This window comes from Eretmochelys imbricata, chromosome 1 (genome assembly GCF_965152235.1).
Source record: "Eretmochelys imbricata isolate rEreImb1 chromosome 1, rEreImb1.hap1, whole genome shotgun sequence".
NCBI lineage: Eukaryota > Metazoa > Chordata > Testudines > Cheloniidae > Eretmochelys > Eretmochelys imbricata.
In genome coordinates, this window is record NC_135572.1 from 330,269,718 (window position 1) to 330,287,144 (window position 17,427).

Here is a 17,427-nt window from a genome sequence, read left to right on the forward strand (position 1 = left end):
GAGGTAAAATAACCTTTTATCTCTACGGAGAAGTAATGAAGGGGATCTGTTACCTAAGTCCATTCAAGACTTTTGTTCAGAAGCAAGGAATAGAGATCACGGTTTTATAAAAGTGCAACCAATGCCAGGGTTGTGTTTAACCCAGTACATTACAAAATCTAATGACAATGACCAAGAGTCAAGTTACAGGGGTCTAAGGTAATACTATGTATTTATATGTTGTAGCTACTACATAAAGGTTTTTTTTGCTCAGGAAAGAAAACTCCTGAAATTTCTTAAACTCATCTGCCATAGTCTTGTACTGCTTTTGTAATATTAGGGTGGTTGTGATTCATGGTCATGTAAGCAGCGATACCCCCTCCTGCCCCTGATGCAAGTGGTGAAAATGGGAGTAGTCTTGCCTCTTTTCCCAAATGCTTTTGCTGGCATAGTTCTGTTAATGCACATGGAAGCACACCAACACAAACCCTCTTGCTTCTCATGACTGAACCTTTAATTTATGGAATAGCTTGATTTGAAAGCTCAAACCTTCCCCTCCAAAAATCCCAGATCAGACAAGCATTTTCAAATTTTTCTTTAAAAAAGGAGTTCAACACAAATTACGACTTGCTGAAGTCTGTGATGCTCATATTTTAGATGCCATTATTCAACAGTTACCAATAAGTGAGGTTTGTGGGGCTGCAGCCAAAGAAGGAAGCACTAAGATATGCTTTCCCTACTTGCATCCCTGGAAACTAGCCCGTGGCCTGTGCTTGGCACATCACAGCACTTCCTTCTTTGGCAGTGCAGCCAGGAAAGGAATCCTGAGGTATATTAAGCCCTGGAGAATACAGGGGGAGGTCCCATGCAGCCTTGTGGGTCCTTAGTACTCCTGCTCCCTGTGGAAAGCATTGGCGACTGGGCTGCAGCCCCCCTGGTTTTTCAGAGTCCTGGTACTGCAGGTTGGGAGGGAAGTCTGCAGGGAGAGTAGCAGTGGGGTGAGAGACTGCAGCCCAGAGCTGGAGCTTTACACAGGAAGCAGGTGTTCTGGGTGCCTGCAGGGCTACATGGTACCTCTCCTTACACTTTCTGAGGTGCACTCTGCCCTGGCACCAGGGACCCAAGCTTCACACGTCCCAACCCTTCCCTTCCTGACTGTAACGCAGCAGCAAGTTTGCAGTGCTGCAGCCAGGGAAAAAAGTGACGGGACATGCTGAGCATTGGCTACAGGCTGCTTCCTTCCCTGGCTCCAGCCCCAGAAAATTCCCTGTTGCAGGGGCTTTTCACAACAAGTTGTGGTGCTAGGGCCCCATGGGGCTGCACTGCAAAAAAAAAAAAAAAAAAAATTCAATAAGTGGCATATTAGTAACCAGAAGTTGTCAATACCACGATTGTTAATAACCGGCATACACTGTATATGTTTTAATTCTTTTCAAATATCAAAATTATTTCCCATCTGTGCTAGTGGAGCACAAGGTATTAAAAATTTCAAAAGTAGCCTTTAATTTTGGATAGGGCTGTCAAGGGATTAAAAAAATTAATTGCGCTTAATCGCACTATTAAACAATAATAGAATACTCTTTATTTAAATATATTGGATATTTTCTACATTTTAAAATATATTAATTTCAATTACAAAACAGAATACAAAGTGTACAGTGCTCACTTTATATCTATTTTTTATTACAAGAACCTGCACTGTGAAAAAACAAAAGAAATAGTATTTTTCAAATCACTTAATACAAGTACTGTAGTGCAATCTCTTTATCATGAAAGTTGAATTTACAAACATAGAATTATGGAAAAAAACTTGAATTCAAAAATAAAACAATGTAAAACTTTAGAGCCTACAAGTCCACTCAGTCCTACTTCTTGTTCAGCCAATCGCTCAGACAAACAAGGTTGGTTACATTTGCAGGAGATAATGCTGCCCACTTCTTGTTTACAATGTCACCTGAAAGTGAGAACAGGTGTTTGCATGGCACTATTGTAGCCAGCATTGTAAGATATTTACGTGCTAGATGCGCTAAAGGTTCATGTGTCCCTTCATGCTTCAACCACCATTCCAGGGGACATGCATCCATGCTGATGACAGGTTCTACTCGATAACAATCCAAAACAGTGTGGACTGACACACGGTCATTTTCATTATCTGAGTATGATGTCACCAGCGAAAGATTGATTTTCTTTTTTGGTGGTTCGGGTTCTGTAGGTTACGCAGCGGAGTGTTGCTCTTTTAAAGACTTCTGAAAGCACGCTCCATACCCCATCCCTCTCAGATTTTGCAAGGCACTTCAGATTCTTACACCTAAACTGAAAGCAATTTAATCTTTCTTTGATGATTCAGATGGCACTTCAGGATCTTGCAGTGCCTCAGGGTCACCATTATCAACATCAATTACTGTTGTACATGTAGAAGGTGTGGAAGGTATTCTCGGGGGGGGGGGGGAGGACAGCTCAGTGGTTTGAGCATTGGCCTGCTAAACCCAGGGTTGTGAGTTCAATCCTTGAGGGGGCCATTTGGGATCCGGGGCAAAAACTGGGGATTGGTCCTGTTTTGAGCAGGGGGCTGGACTGTTGGGGATTGGTCCTGCTTTGAGCAGGGGGTTGGACTAGATGACCTCCTGAGGTCCCTTCCAACCCTGATATTCTATGATTCTAAGATTGGGCTGAATCTGCAATAACCTTAGGACGCATCCTGGAAGCTACTTTTCTGAATAAATCCCTGATATCAGCTTGCTTACTTGTCTTCTGCCTCATTTTCATAAAAGGGGAGTGCAGAATGTGCAATTGCATAACCTCCTGGACAGTACACTAGTCCAGGTCACTAGATTGAAGATTTGTATTGGGAAATATCAGAAATGTCGGTTAATAGAGCTTTTTGGTTGATTAAGTGCTGGATAACACAACCTTTACTGTAGTTGAGAAATTGATGGTGGAAGGCAGCTTGGATGAAACTGATCATTAAATGACAGAGCTCATGATTTTAAGGAATGGTAAAATGGAAAAACAGAATAAAGACAATGGACTTCACGAAGGCAGATTTTAGGAAACTCAGAGACCTGGTAGATAAGATTCCAGGGGAAGCTAGTCTAAGGGAAAAAAAGGGTTCAGGAAAGTTGGCAGTTTTTTAAAGAGACATTATTAAGGGGACAAGAGCAAACTATATCAATTCATAGGAAAGACAGAAAGTATGTAAAAGGCCACTCTGGCTTAACCAGCAGATCTTCAATGACCCGAAACTCAAACGAGATTACACTAGCTTGTGATATAAAGGGTAACAAGAAAGCATTACACAAATGCATGAGAAACAAGAGGAAGAACAAGGACAAGGTAGGCTGATTACTCAGTAAGGAGGAAAAGACAATAACAGAAAATGCAGCAATGGCTGAAGTGTTAAATGCCCTTTTTGTTTCAGTTTTTACCAAAAAAACCTAACAGTGATCAGACGACTAACAGTGAACATCAGTTTCAATGGGGTAGGATCAGAGTCTAAAATAGGAAAAGAACAAGTTAAGAATTACTTAGACAAGTTAGATGTCTTCAAGTCAGCAGGACCTGATGAAATACATCCTGGAATACTTAAGGAATTGGCTAACGAGATCTCCGAGAACTTGTGGAGGATGGGAGGTACCTGAGGACTGCAAAAGGAAAATATAGTACTATCTATAAAAAGGGGAATAAGGACAACCCAGGGTATGAGAGACTAGTCATCTTAACTTTGGTACCTGGAAAGATAAGGGAGTAAATAATTAAGCAATCAATTTGCAAACACCTAGAAGAGAATGAGGTGATAAGTAGCACTCAGCAAACAACCAAATATCCTTTTTTGACAGGGTAAGAAGCCTTGTGGATAGGGGGAATGAGCAGATGTGATATATCTCAGTTTGGGGCCTGGTCTACACTGACAAGTTTGTGTGCAGTAAAGCAGCTTTGAGTGCTGTAACTCCCAAGGTGTACACACTGCCAAGCCATTTAGTGCACAGAGACTGCGCAGATGCAGCGCTCTAAAAAAACCCACCCCAACGAGAGGCGTACAGCTTTCTGCACCGTGGCTACAGCGCTGCGGTGCCAGTGTAGACACCGTGGTGATTACAGCACTGCGACTGGCCTCTGGGAGGTATTCCACAATGCCTGTTCTCACCTCTCTGGCCATCCATTTGAACTCTACTGCCCTGCCCTCAGGTGACCAACTGTCAGCCCCACCTCGTACATTCCTTTGCAAATTTGAAAGTCCCCTTCCTGTTTGCTTGGTGATGCGTGGAGTGGTCTCAGTGCATCTTTCCAGGTGGCCATGCCTGCTCCACGCATCAGGTGATCCCCTGCTTGGAGCAATGCCAAGTGCTGGACCTCATCAGTATTTGGGGAGAGGAGGCAATGCAGTCACAAGCTGTCGGAATTTTGATACCTATGGACAGATTTCTAGATGCATGATAAAAAAGGACCATGACCGGGACACATTGCAGTGCAGAGTCAAAGTGAAGGAGCTGCGGAACGCCTACCACAAGGCGCGGGAGGCAAACCGCCGCTCCGGTGCTGCGCCCACAAGCTGCTAGTTCTACAAAGAGCTGGACGCGATACTCGGTGGTGACCCCACCTCCACTGCAAAGTCCCCTTTGGATACTTGGTTAGCTTCATTGCCAGTCGAGAGTGGACCGAGCCAGGAGGAGGCAATCTTGGATGAAGAGGGGGATGGGGGAACCAGAGGCAGAGGATGACTCGGAGGCGAGAGATGCATGCAGTCAGGAACTCTTTTCTACCCCGGAGGAGCCCAGAACAGTTACAGCAGGCGGATACTGGCAAAGCGCAAACCGGAGAGGAGGCCCCTGGTAAATGGATCTGATTTTGGGAATGGCTGAAGCAAGTTGTTGGGGGCAGGAAAGTTGCAGAAAGCAGGGTTGTCTCCCACCTCATGCCTAGTTTGAGCAACAGAACAGGCTGTTGATCACTCCCTTATTCATGGTAATCTCCCTCAGAGATCTCCAGGAAACTCTCATGGAGATACGAGGAAATCTGTTCCCGCAGGTTCCTCGGCAGAGCTGCTTTGTTTCTTGCCCCATTAACGGTAACTTTTCCATGCCACTGTGCCATCACCAGGGCGGGGCAGGGAAGAGACCATAGCTGCACACAGGCTAGCCGCATAGGGCCCAGGGCAGAAGCCACAGGCTTGGAGAAGACCCTCCCTTGATTCCCTGCTCACCCTCAACAGCGAGATATGTTCGGAAATGATCACTTCCTGTGGAAAGTGTGGGGACAGGAATGATTATCAGCCCCCCCCCCGCCCCCCAGTGCTGGCTCTCTCCAAGTGCCCAAGAGACACATGCCCAGTGGACAGCAGAGTCCGGGAACAGTGATTTAGCCTGCCCCTGTGGCTATTCACCATTTCGGGGGGGTCTTGTGGCTTATGTGTGCTTGCCTGGGGTCAGCCAGTTTGTGCCAGGTGTGAGAGTACTGGTTGTGTTTTAAAGCACTGAAACAGTGTTGTCTGTGTTGCAAACAATACTGCTTCTGTAAAATGTTGCATTTAAACTTCACAGAGATGACCTTGGGAGGCCAGCCTCCCATATCAGTGGCAGAACGGTTGCAAAGAATTCGAAATCAGCCAAGAACTAAGGAGGACTTTATGCGTGAGGTTAACGCACTCCGCCGCCAAGAAAAAGGAATTGAAAGAGTGGTGGGACAGCGAGAAGAGGGAACGAAAGGAGTGAACATGGCACACCAGAAAGAAGCCACGGAGCGGCTCTTACAGTTATGGAGCGCCAAGCAGACATGCTCCAGGCGATATACTGGCTCTTCAAACTGAGAAGCTTCCGCGCCCGCCCTCCCCTGTAGCCGCTGTAGCAAAACTTTTTCCCATGTATCCCCCCACACCGCCAACACACTCTTATCAATCTCCTGACTTCACTCTCTACCTGCAGCATTCTACTCCTCCCTCCTCACAGTCCAGCAGTGTGGACTTCCAATACCCACTGCACTCAACACCTGTCCATCTGCAGTTTGGCCCTGCTGAAGTACAGCGCCTGCTGCATCATACTCCAAAGGAGAAGGTTGAGTATGATCCCTGGACGTACACAAATCTGTAGCTGTCCCGGGACCCCTCCTCCTCTTGAGACCTTCCATTTCTCCATTCCTTCCATTCCCCCATCCCCCTCCCTGCTGATTAATTTTTTCCTTTGACTCTCTCGTCTGGTTGTTGTCTTTCAATAAAAGAATTGTGGTTGTTTGAAAGCAATCATTCTATTAAGTGAAAGCAAAAAGAGTACTGCAAAGCAACATATATATAGCTATGCTAAGGCCCCTTCTTGCATAATGTGCACCAATCACCTCCTAACATTACAAGCACTGCAATCCGAGCATAGCAACAAATATTAGGGGCTTTCAGCTTCAAATCGATGCCTCAAAGCATCCCTAATCCTTATGGCCCCACGCTGTGCCCCGCTAATAGCCCTGGTCTCCAGTTGTTCAGCCTCAGCCTCCAGGCGCTGAGTCTCTGAGGTCCAGCCCTGAGTGAAGCTTTCACCCTTCCCTTCACAAATATCATGGGGCGCACAGCACGCGGCTATAAGCATAGGAATATCATCATTGGCCATGTCCACCTTCCCATACAGGCATCGCTGTAAATGGCTGAATGCACACTCCACTGTCATTCTGCACTTGCTCAGCCTGTTGTTTAACCGCTCCTTGCTGCTGTCAAGTTGCCCCGTGTATGGCTTCATGAGCCACAGCATTAAGGGGTATGCGGCGTCTCCCAGGATCACAATGGGCATTTCAACTTCCCCCATGGTGATCTTCTGGTCGGGAAGAAAGTCCCTGCTTGCAACTTCTTGAACAGGCCAGTATTCTAAAAGATATGTGTGTCATGCACCTTTCCAGACCACCCTGCTTTAATGTCCATGAAACGCCCACTGTGATCCACAAGCACCTGGAGAACCACTGAGAAATTCCCCTTGCAATTAATGTACTTGGTGGCTTTAGGTGGTCTGGTGCCAGAACTGGAATATGCATACCATCTATCGCCCCTCCGCAGTTAGGGAAGCCCATTTGTGCAAAGCCAGGCACAATCTCATGCATGTTGCCTAGAATCACGGTCTTTCAAAGCGCGATGCGATTGATGGCTCTGCACACTTGCATCAACATGAGTCCAATGGTCGACTTTCCCACTCTGAACTGGTTAGTGACTGATCGGTAGCAGTCTGGAGTAGCCAGCTTCCACACAGTGCAATCACCACATGCTTCTCCAACAGCAGGACAGCTCTCCTTTTCATGTCCTTGTGCCACAGGGCTGGTGCGAGCTCACCACACAGTCCCATGAATGTGGCTTTCCTCATGCGAAAGTTCTGCAGTCACTGCTCGTCATCCCAAACGGGCATCATGATGTGATCCCACCACTCAGTGCTTGTTTCCCGAGGCCCAAAGTAGTGTTCCACAGTGGTCAGCACCTCTGTGAATGCCACAAGAAATCTCAAGTCGTAGCTGGTAGGCGTGGTGAGACCAATGTCACACTCCTCTTGCCTTTGTAGTTTAAGGAATAACTCCACTGCCACTTGTGACGTGTTGGTCAATGTGAACAGCATTCTTCTCAACAGCTTGGGATTCATTCCTGCAGCCAGAAAGAGGCAGGACAGGGTGTGCAGTACATAAACCGTTGAAAGATGGCGTCAAATGCGAATGGAAGCACAGGGATTGCTGGGATGCGAAGCAATGCATCATGGGGCATTGGGACAGGACCCAGGATGCCCTGCGACCCCTTCTGCCTTCCCACAAGTCTTAGCGGCAAAAGAGAAAGAGGTGCTCTGTGGTATAGCTGCCCAGAGTACACCACTCTGAATAGCGCCGCAAGCGCGAACATGCTATTACGCAGGCAGCTGTCAGTGTGAACACACAAAAGCGGTTTTCCTTAGGCGCTCTCTGAGCGGCGCTGTAAGAAGAAGTTACTCACCTTGTGCAGTAACGATGGTTCTTCGAGATGCGTGTCCATTGTCACTGCACAAGGTGAGTAACAACAACTTCTTCGAGTGGTGTCCCTGTGGGTGCTCCACTCTAGGTGCTTGTAGAGCAGTACCCCACCAGGGGTGGTAGGGGTTCGGAGTTATGTATAAGTGTGTGATGAGAGCACTGTAAGGCCAATGATAGAGTCTGAGACGAGGCCTTGGGTGATAGTGTAATGCTTTGCAAAAGTGTGCTCCGATGTCCAGGTTACAGCTCTACAAATATTTATTAAGGGGACATTGTTCAAGAATGCAATCTATGTCACCATGGCTCGCGTTGAGTGGGATCTGATGCCAAGGGGGGTTCTTTGTGATGCAGGTGGTAGCAAGTTTGAATACAGGTAGAGACCCATTTGGAGGGTCCCTGAGTCGATACTGTAGAGCCCTTGGAGTGCTCTGTTGTAGAGACGAATAGTCTTGGTGACTTGCAGAATGGTTTAGTTCTGTCCAAGTAGAAGGCTACAGCCCATCTGTCATCTAGCATGTCTGTCTGGGCCACGTGGGGACAATGAGAATGATGTATGCTTTGTTGAGTTGTATCTTGCGGATGACCCGTGGGATCAGTGGTATCAGCAGGAAGGCGTACATGAGGGACACGTTCCATAGGATGAGGAAGGCATCCCCTAACAACCCCAGTGCCAGGCCTGCCCTGGAGCAAAATAGTGGACATTTGTGATTTGTTGCTGAGGGGAAAAGGTTGATTACTGGGTGACCCCATTTTTGGAATATTGTGTCGAGAACACTGTCATGGATTTCCCACTCATTTTCCTTTGAGAAGTGCCTGCTGAGGTTGTCGGCTGTTTTGGCACCCTGGTAGGTATGATGCTGTGATGTTTATATTGTTGTGGATACAGAAGTTCCATAAATTCATGGCTTCTACGCATAGCAAGTGAGACTTGGCCCCTCCTTGGCGATTGATGTAAAACATGCACACCACATTGTCGGTGAGAATAGAGATTGAGGTTTCTTGTATGAGGGGGAGGAAGTGTCAGCATGCATTGTGTACCACGCGGAGTTCCAGGAGATTGATATGTAGTTGGGTTTCTGTCGCAGACCATTTGCCTTGTACATTGTAGTGATCCAAGTGAGCGCCCCAAGCTATCAGGGAGGCATCTGTCGTAATAGTCACCGATAGGGGGTCTTGTTGAAAGGGAATCCCGGAGTATACATTCCCTGGCTTTGTCCACCATTGTAGGGAGAGGATAACCCTTGGTGGTAGTGTCACACATCTGTTGAGAAAGTGTTTGCTAGGTGCATAGATCATGCTCAACCTGTGCTGCAGACAATGCATATGGAATTTGGCATACTTTACTACGAAAGTCGTAGCTGCCATATGTCCCAGAATCTGAAGGCATGTCATCACTCAAGTTTGTGGGCTGATGGTCACCATGGAAATAACAAATGTAGTGAATCTGTGGTTTGGCAATATTGCCTTAGCTTGTATGGAGTCTAGGTCGGCTCCGATAAACTCCAATTGCTGGATTGGTTCCAGGGTAGATTTCTTTATCTGTAGACCTAGCTGGTGAAACACGTCTATTGTGGTTGCGTACGAGTTTTCAGAGATCTACGATTGGTCTCCATCCCCCTCCTTTCTTCTCTGTCAGGAAATATTTGGAATAAAAACCCCTCCCTCGGTATTGATGTGGTACTGGTTCTACAGCACCCAGCAGTGGGAGGTGGTCTATTTCCTGTTGCAGAAGGTGCTCTTGAGAGGGGTCCCTGAAGAGGGGTGGGGAAGGGGGGAGTGTAGGAGGGATAGCTGTGAAAGGAATGGTGTAGCCAGATTGTATGATCTCCAAAACCCATTGATCTGTGTTTATCACAGCCCAGGCATGGTAAAATGGGTGTAGGCAATGACCTAAATTGTGGGATGGGGTATCTATTAGCGCTAGAGGTGTGGGGAGGTCATGCATACCGTCGACCTAGTCTTCAAAGTTGTGGCTTAGATGTAGATGGATGAGGCCTGGTTCTGTGGAGCTCGTCGTCTCTGAGCCCGTTGTTTGGGTCTGTTCTGAGTGAAGTATGTTGGTTGTTGATGGTTAAACGAGGTGTCTTGTGACCTCTGGTATGGTGTAAAGCAAGGGTGTTTGTTAGGCGGTGGGTGTATGCCTAGTGTATGCAGCGTCGCTTGGGAGGCCTTCATGGTATGGAGGACGTCGTCTGTTTGAGACAAGAACAGTTTATCCCTATCGAAGGGGAGGTCCTCCACTTTTAGCTGTAGTTCTTTCGGAACTCCCGAAGCCTGCAACCACGACGTTCTTCTCATAAACACAGCTATTGCGGTTGTTCGGGCAGCTGTGTCCGCTACATCCATTGAGGCTTGCAGCGCTGTGCAGGCTATTAACTGACCCTCATTGATAATGGTGTTGAGTTGAGGACGTTTATGCGCAGGGAGGTCCTCCACAAGCTCTTGTATTTTACTATAGTTAGAGTAGTCATAATTTGCTAGTAGAGCAGAGTAGTTGGCAAATCTAAGCAGAAGGGTGGCTAACGAGTAAACTTTTCGCCCAAAGAGGTCCAGTCTCTTGTGTTCTTTATCTTGCAGTGAGGAGTGGAAATGAGGCTGTTTACTGAGCTGACTAGCAGCCTCTACTACCAGAGAACAGGCTTGAGGGTGTGAAAACAAAAATTCCATGACCTGAAAATTCCATGAAGTATTTTCTGTCAGCCCTTTTGTTGGTGGGTGGTGCCGATGCCGGTGTTTGCCATATTACTCCGCAGGCTCCATTATAGCCTCATCCATCGGGAGGGCAATCTTGGTCGATGATGCTGGTTGTAAGAGTTTTAACAACTTATGTTGTTTCTCCTGCACCTTATGTAAGGCAATTTCTTGGCTGTTTGCTACTCTTTTGAAAAGTTCTTGGAACTGTTTCAGGTCATCTGGTGTCGTAGCGGTAGACGAGGTCACCGCTTTGTCTGGTGCAGAAGATGAGTGTGGGGCAGGTGTTGAATCACCCAGGTCTGCCTGAGATAGTATCTCTTCCTCTTCTATCTTTGTCTGGGGGGGTGGAGGGGGTTTATCAGAGGTTTCTCTGTGTGGTAATGATGGGTGTACTCTGGAACCTCTTTTGGCTGGGGAAGGGGGGCCAGAATAGGGGTTCTGGAATGTGGGCCAAGGACACCATTGTGGCCATTGCATGGGGTAAGGTGGTAATGGGTAAGACCAGTGCTATGCATACCCGGGCTGTGAATGCTCGGAGGGGTGAGGCTCAGGCTTCACAACATTCCATGCAGGTCTCATCTGTGTTGGGGATGAACGTTGAGAGGAGAAGCCATTGTCCTGCATGTCTCCTTCCTCACCACCATGCATGGAGAGTGGTGCAGGAGATGAAGGATGGTACCGTGCTATGTAGCTCGAGGAGTGTTCAGTGCTGAGCAGTGGTGACTGCGGTGCCGAAGAAACTGCTATGTCAGCAGGACACAGGAGTTGTGCTGGTCCCGCCTTGGGGTTCCGGTCAACCGTTGGACCGCTGCTGGTGCTGGATTTGGCTTATTAGGCGGCAGAAAGTCTTGGGTCGGTGCCAGTGGCGGCAGCATTGATCGCGGTGTTGCTGCCTATGCCATGCTCTGCACCGGGGTACTCGGTGCTATGGAGGACATTGACATCTCAACTCCGGTGCTGTGTGCTGGGGCTCAGCAGGGGTCCGCTGAGGGATGCTGCCAGAGGAGCCCGGTGCCTCATAAGTGCTCACTCTGAATGAGTGGAGCACTGAGGGTAATGACCTCGCTGGGAAAACTCTCTTTTTCTGAGAGACCCTTGCTGGAGAGGTCAAGGCTTGCTTCCTGACAGTTTTGGAAGTCGGAGCCTTATCAGAGCTCAGGGATCTCGGTTTATGAGACTCCCCGGAGGACGTCTCTTGCAGAGGTTGGAGGGATTTCTCCAGCAGAAGCATTTTCAAGCAGAGATCCCTGTCACATCTTGCTCTTGTTGTTAAGCTGGTGCAACGTATGCATTTCTGGGAGATATGAGTTTCTCCCAGACAGCGAATGCAGGATGTGTGGCCTTCAGAGACCGGCATCGGTTCATGGCAGGAGTCACATTTTTTAAATCCTGTTGAGCCTGGCACGACTGTTTCATTAAGAGAAACTAACTAAACTATGTAACTATGTGTAGACTAAGACAAACTAAACAATGTAACTCAGTATAGACTAAAAAGAAGTTACTATGTAACTAACTTTTTTTTTTTTTTAACATATATAGAAAGTATCAAAGAGAGCACTGCTGTGGAGCTCTGTCTGCAGCCGAGGCTGGTTGAGAAAGAACTGAGGGACGGTTGGGTGAGCATGTGCTGCAGGAGGTGCCAACAGCTGCATGAGATGACTCCTGTGCATGCCCTTCCCCCGACCGAGTACTGCTGCGAGAAATCTCCGATCTCCGGAGATGCACTGACACAGGGATGCACCGACACCTAGAGTGGAGCACCCACAGGGACACCATTCGAAGAAGAACTGCCAGTGCTGTAACTTTGCCAGTGTAGACGTGCCCTTACAAAGATTTTCTGATACTGTTTCACATGACCTTCTCATAAACAAACCAGATAAATATAGCCTAGATGAACTTACTATAAGGTGGGTGCACAACTGGCTGGAAAACCATAGTAAAACAGTAGTTATCAATGGTTCACAATCAACTAGAAGGGCATATCGAATGGGGTCCTGCAGGGATTTGTCTTGGGTCTGGTTCTATTCAATATCTTCATAAATGATTTGGATAATGGTATATGGAGCACACTTATAAAGTTTGTGGATGATAGCAGCTGAGAGGGGTTGCAAGAACTTTGGAAGCTAGAATTAGACATCGGAATGATCTTGACAAACTGGAGAAACTATCTGAATTAAATAGGATGAAATTCAATAAGAACACATGCAAAGAGAGGGAGGGAAGGTGATCCCTCTGCTGAACGAACAACGTGTGTAGGAATATTGGGGTGAGTGAGTTTGTTTGGCTGTGTGTGTTTTTCTCTCTTTTCAGGTTATTTAAAGTTACAGGGTCAGTTGGGATTGTGTGTTTGGGGACTGTTTGAGCCTTTGTTCCCTGGATTATCCTTGATCATCTTTGATCAGCCTCAATCAGCCTTGTGATCACCCTCCCCCGAGTGATTAATGAGGGGGTAGGGCTGACTTAGGAGAGAAAGCCTTAAAAGCCAGAGGCTAAGGAACCAAGGGAAGCTAGCGAATAGGGGACTGCAAACAGGGATATTGAGAGGGAGTCATAATATAATCGCTATGGTTTGTAAGAGTCAGTGCCAACACTGTTCTTGTCTCCTCCATCTGTACCTGGATCCAGACAGAGAACCTGGCCATGGATGCCTCTACCTAGATCCTGGTATGGATCTGCAGAGATTGTGGCTGGCATTTCCCATTCTCAGAAAGACAGTCTCGGGGGGACTCTCCAGTGTGAAAGGTGTATGCTGGTGAAATCTCTCAGGAAGCAGGTGGGAGAGCTACAGGAGGAGGTGGCTAGGCTGAGGAGCATCTGTGCCCATGAGGAATTCATTGGGAGTATTCATATGGAGATGTTTAAGGCTAAGGAAGCTATCCAGCTAGAGAGGACTGCTGTCATACCACTGGGTGAGGAGGATATGGCTCAGTCACAGGGAGGACAGTGGCTGCTGGTTACTTCTGGCAGCAAGCAGTGCTCCACCCCTATTCCCAACCCACCCATCACAGTGATGAAGAACCGTTATGATGCCCAGCAACGAGCAATAAGGAATCACCCATAAAGGAGGAGAAGGAGAAACCAGGTACCTCCAAGGCTGGGAAGATCACAGCCACCACTCCCACGAGGAAACATAGGTAGCGGTGGTTGGTTACTTTCTTCTGAGGGGTCAGAGACACGCATCTGTCAGCCTGACAAGGCATCTTGGGAGGTATGCTGCCTGCCAGGGGCCCATATAGGAGACTTTACAAAGGGATTGTCAAGGATCATCCAGCCCTCTGACTAATACCCCATTGTACTCATCCATGTGGGCACTAAATGATACTGCAAGGTATGACCCTGAGCCTATCAGAAGCGAATACAGGGCTTTGAGAATAAGGGTGAAGGAGCTGGGGGTGCAAGTATTGTTCTCTTCAATCCTTCTGGTCAAGGGTAGGGAAAGAGAGATGCACCCTGGTGATGAATGCCTGGCTGTGAGGATGGTTTTGATAGGAGGGCTTTGGCTTCCTTGACTACAGGATGCTGTTCCGGGAACTAGGACTGCTAAGCAGAGATGGTGTCCACCTATCGAGGAAGGAGAAGAGCATGTCTGGATACAGACTAGCTAATCTAGTTAGGAGAGCTTTAAACTGTTTGATGGAGGCTGGTGAAAAAAGACCATAGGAGACCTGGGAGAAGCATGGGCTGTTGTAGCAGGGATATGACAAGAGAAAACATGGGGGGGGGGGGGGGGGAGAGAGGAAATCAAATCAGTATCTTAGATGTCTGTGTACTAGTGCTGTCATTTAATCGCAGTTAACTCACGATTAACTCAAAATTAATTGGAAAAAATTGTGTTTAATCATGGTTTTAAATCAAATTATTAAACAATAATATAATACCAAGGGAAATTTATTATAAATATTTTTGGATGTTTTTCTACATTTTTAATAGGGCTGTCAAGCAATTAAAAAATTAATCGCAATTAATCGCGCTGTTAAACAACAACAGAATACCATTTATTTTAAATATTTTTGGATGTTTACTACATTTTCAAATATATTAATTTCAATTACAACACAGAATACAAAAAGTGTACAGTGTTCACTTTACATTTATTTTTGATTACAAATATTTGCACTGTAAAAAAAATGTATTTTTCAATTCATCTCATACAAGTATTGTAGTGCAATCTCTTTATCATGAAAATTGAACTTACAAATGTACAAAAAAACTGCATTCAAAAATAAAACAATGTAAAACTTCAGAGCCTACAAGTCTACTCAGTCCTACTTCTTGTTCAGCCAATCGCTAAGACAAATAAGTTTGTTTATATTTACGAGAGATACTGCTGCCAGATTCTTATTACAATGTCACCTGAAAGTGAGAACAGGCATTCGCCTGGCACTTTTGTAGCCAGTGTTGCTAAGTATTTACATGCCAGATATGCTAAACATTCGTATGCTCCTTCAAGCTTCGGCCACCATTCCAGAGAACATGCTCATTAAAAAAATAATGCATGAATTAAATTTGTGACTGAACTACTTGAGGGAGAATTTTATGTCTCCTGCTCTGTGTTTTATCCACATTCTGCCATATATTTCATATTATAGTAGTCTCGGATGATGACCAGCAGATGTTGTTCGACTTAAGAACACTTTCACTGTAAATTTGACAAAATATAAGGAAGGTACCAATGTGAGATTTCTAAAGATAGCTGCAGCACTCGACCAAAGGTTTAAGAATCTGAAGTGTCTTCCAAAATCTGAGAGGGATGAGAAGTGAAAGATTCTGTCAGAAGTCTTAAAACAGCAACACTCCAATGCAAACTACAGAACCCAAACCACTGATGGCATCTGACTCAGATGATGAAAATGAACATACGTCGTCTGCACTGCTTTGAATAGTTATCAAGCAGAACGAGTCACCAGTATGAACGTATGTCCTCTGGAATGGTGGTCAAACCATGAAGTGACATATGAACGTTTAGCACATCTGGCATGTAAATATCTTGCGACACCAGCTACAACAGTGCCATGTGAAGGCCTGTTCTCACTTTCAGGTGACATTGTAAACAAGAAGTGGGCAGCATTATCTCCCACAAATATAAATAAAGTTTTTTGTTTGAGAGATTGGCTGAACAAGAAGTAGGTCTCAGTGGATTTGTAGGCTCTGAAGTTTTACATGGGTTTTTTTTAGTGCAGTTATGTAACAAAGAAGTCTACATTTTTAAGTTGCACTTTGACGATAAAGAGATTGCACAACAGAACTTGTATGAGGTGAAAAATACTATTTCTTTTGTTTATCTTTTTTACAGTGCAAATTTTTGTAATAAAAATTATAATATAAAGTGAGCACTGTACACTTTGTATTCCGTTTTGTAATTGAAATCAATATATTTAAAAAGGTAGAAAACATCCAAAATATTTAAATAAATGATATTCTATTATTTAACAGCACAATTAATCGCAATTAATTTTTTTAATCGCTTGACAGCCCTACTGTGTACTATGGGGAATAAGCAGGAAGAACTTGAAATGCTGGTTAATAAACACAACTATGACATAGTTGGCATCACAGAGACTTGATGGGATAATATGCAGGACTGGAATATTGGTAGAGAAGGGTACAGCTTGCTCAGGAAGGACAGGCATAGAAAAATGGGAGGACATGTTGCCTTATATATTACAAATGAATACACTTGGACTGAGGTTAAGATGGAAATAGGAGACAGACTTGTTGAAAGACTGTCTGTAAGGACAAAGGGATAAAAAACAAGGGTGATGTCATGGTAGGGGTCTATTACAGACCACCTAACCAGGAAAAAGAGGTGGATGAGGCTTTTTTTAAACAACTAACAAAATCATCCAAATCACAGGACTTGGTGGTGATGTGGGACTTCAATTACCCACACATCTGTTGGGAAAATAATACAGACAGGCAAAGATTATCCACCAAGTTCTCAGAATGTATTGAAGACAATTTTTTAATTTAGAAGGCAGAGAAAACTACTAGGGGAGAGTCTGTTCAAGATTTGATTTTGACAAATAGGGAAGAACTGGTTGAGAATTTGAAAGTGGAAGGCAACTTAAGTGAAAGTAATCATGAAATGATACAGTTAATTATTCTAGGGAATGGTAGGGGGGAAAACAGCACAATATAGATAATGGATTTCAAGAAGGCAGACTTTAGCAAACTCAGGGAGTTGGTAGGTAAGATCCCATGGGAAATAAGTTTAAGGGGAAAAACAGTTCAAGAGAGCTAGCAGTTTTTCAGAGAGACATTATTAGTGGCACAAGAACAAACTATCCCACTACAGAAGAAAGATAGGAAGTATGGCAAGCGACCAACCTAGCTAACCCAGAACATCTTCAATTATCTGAAACTCAAAAAAGAGTCCTACAAAAAGTGGAAACTAGGCTTGGTTGGTTAGAGCCTTTTGGATCAAGCCTGCACAGAGACATAATGCATTTGTTGTTGTTTGTTGTTTTTAAAAGCTGCATGCGGAAGGGATCTCTTGATACATGGCGTAAAAGGTTTTTAAATCATGTTATGAAAAAGTACAAAGATGCCTTACACGTATTTCTTACTATAAATTTTTCAGCAGCTGAGCGATGGTTCTTCAGAGGACTTGGAGGTTCTGGACACCAACAGCTCCGAAGGGCCGAGTGGATTGGGCCTAATCTGTTTTTGCCCAGACCCAAAACCAGATGTTCTTTTTAGTACAAGTCTTTGGTATCATTTTGTTTTAAAAGCAGGCCTTGGACTTTCTTATTTCGGAGCACATTGGCTTCTTTTTTCACATTGTTTTTACTGACCATG

The 17,427-nt window shown here is 45.4% G+C and overlaps 1 protein-coding gene across 6 annotated transcripts in view; it reads right to left on the reverse strand.

Moving 5' to 3' along the window:
- CPNE8 (copine 8) overlaps window positions 1-17,427 on the reverse strand; it is a 284,253-nt gene that overhangs the window by 78,144 nt on the left and 188,682 nt on the right. The gene's annotated exons all lie outside the window — the stretch shown is intronic.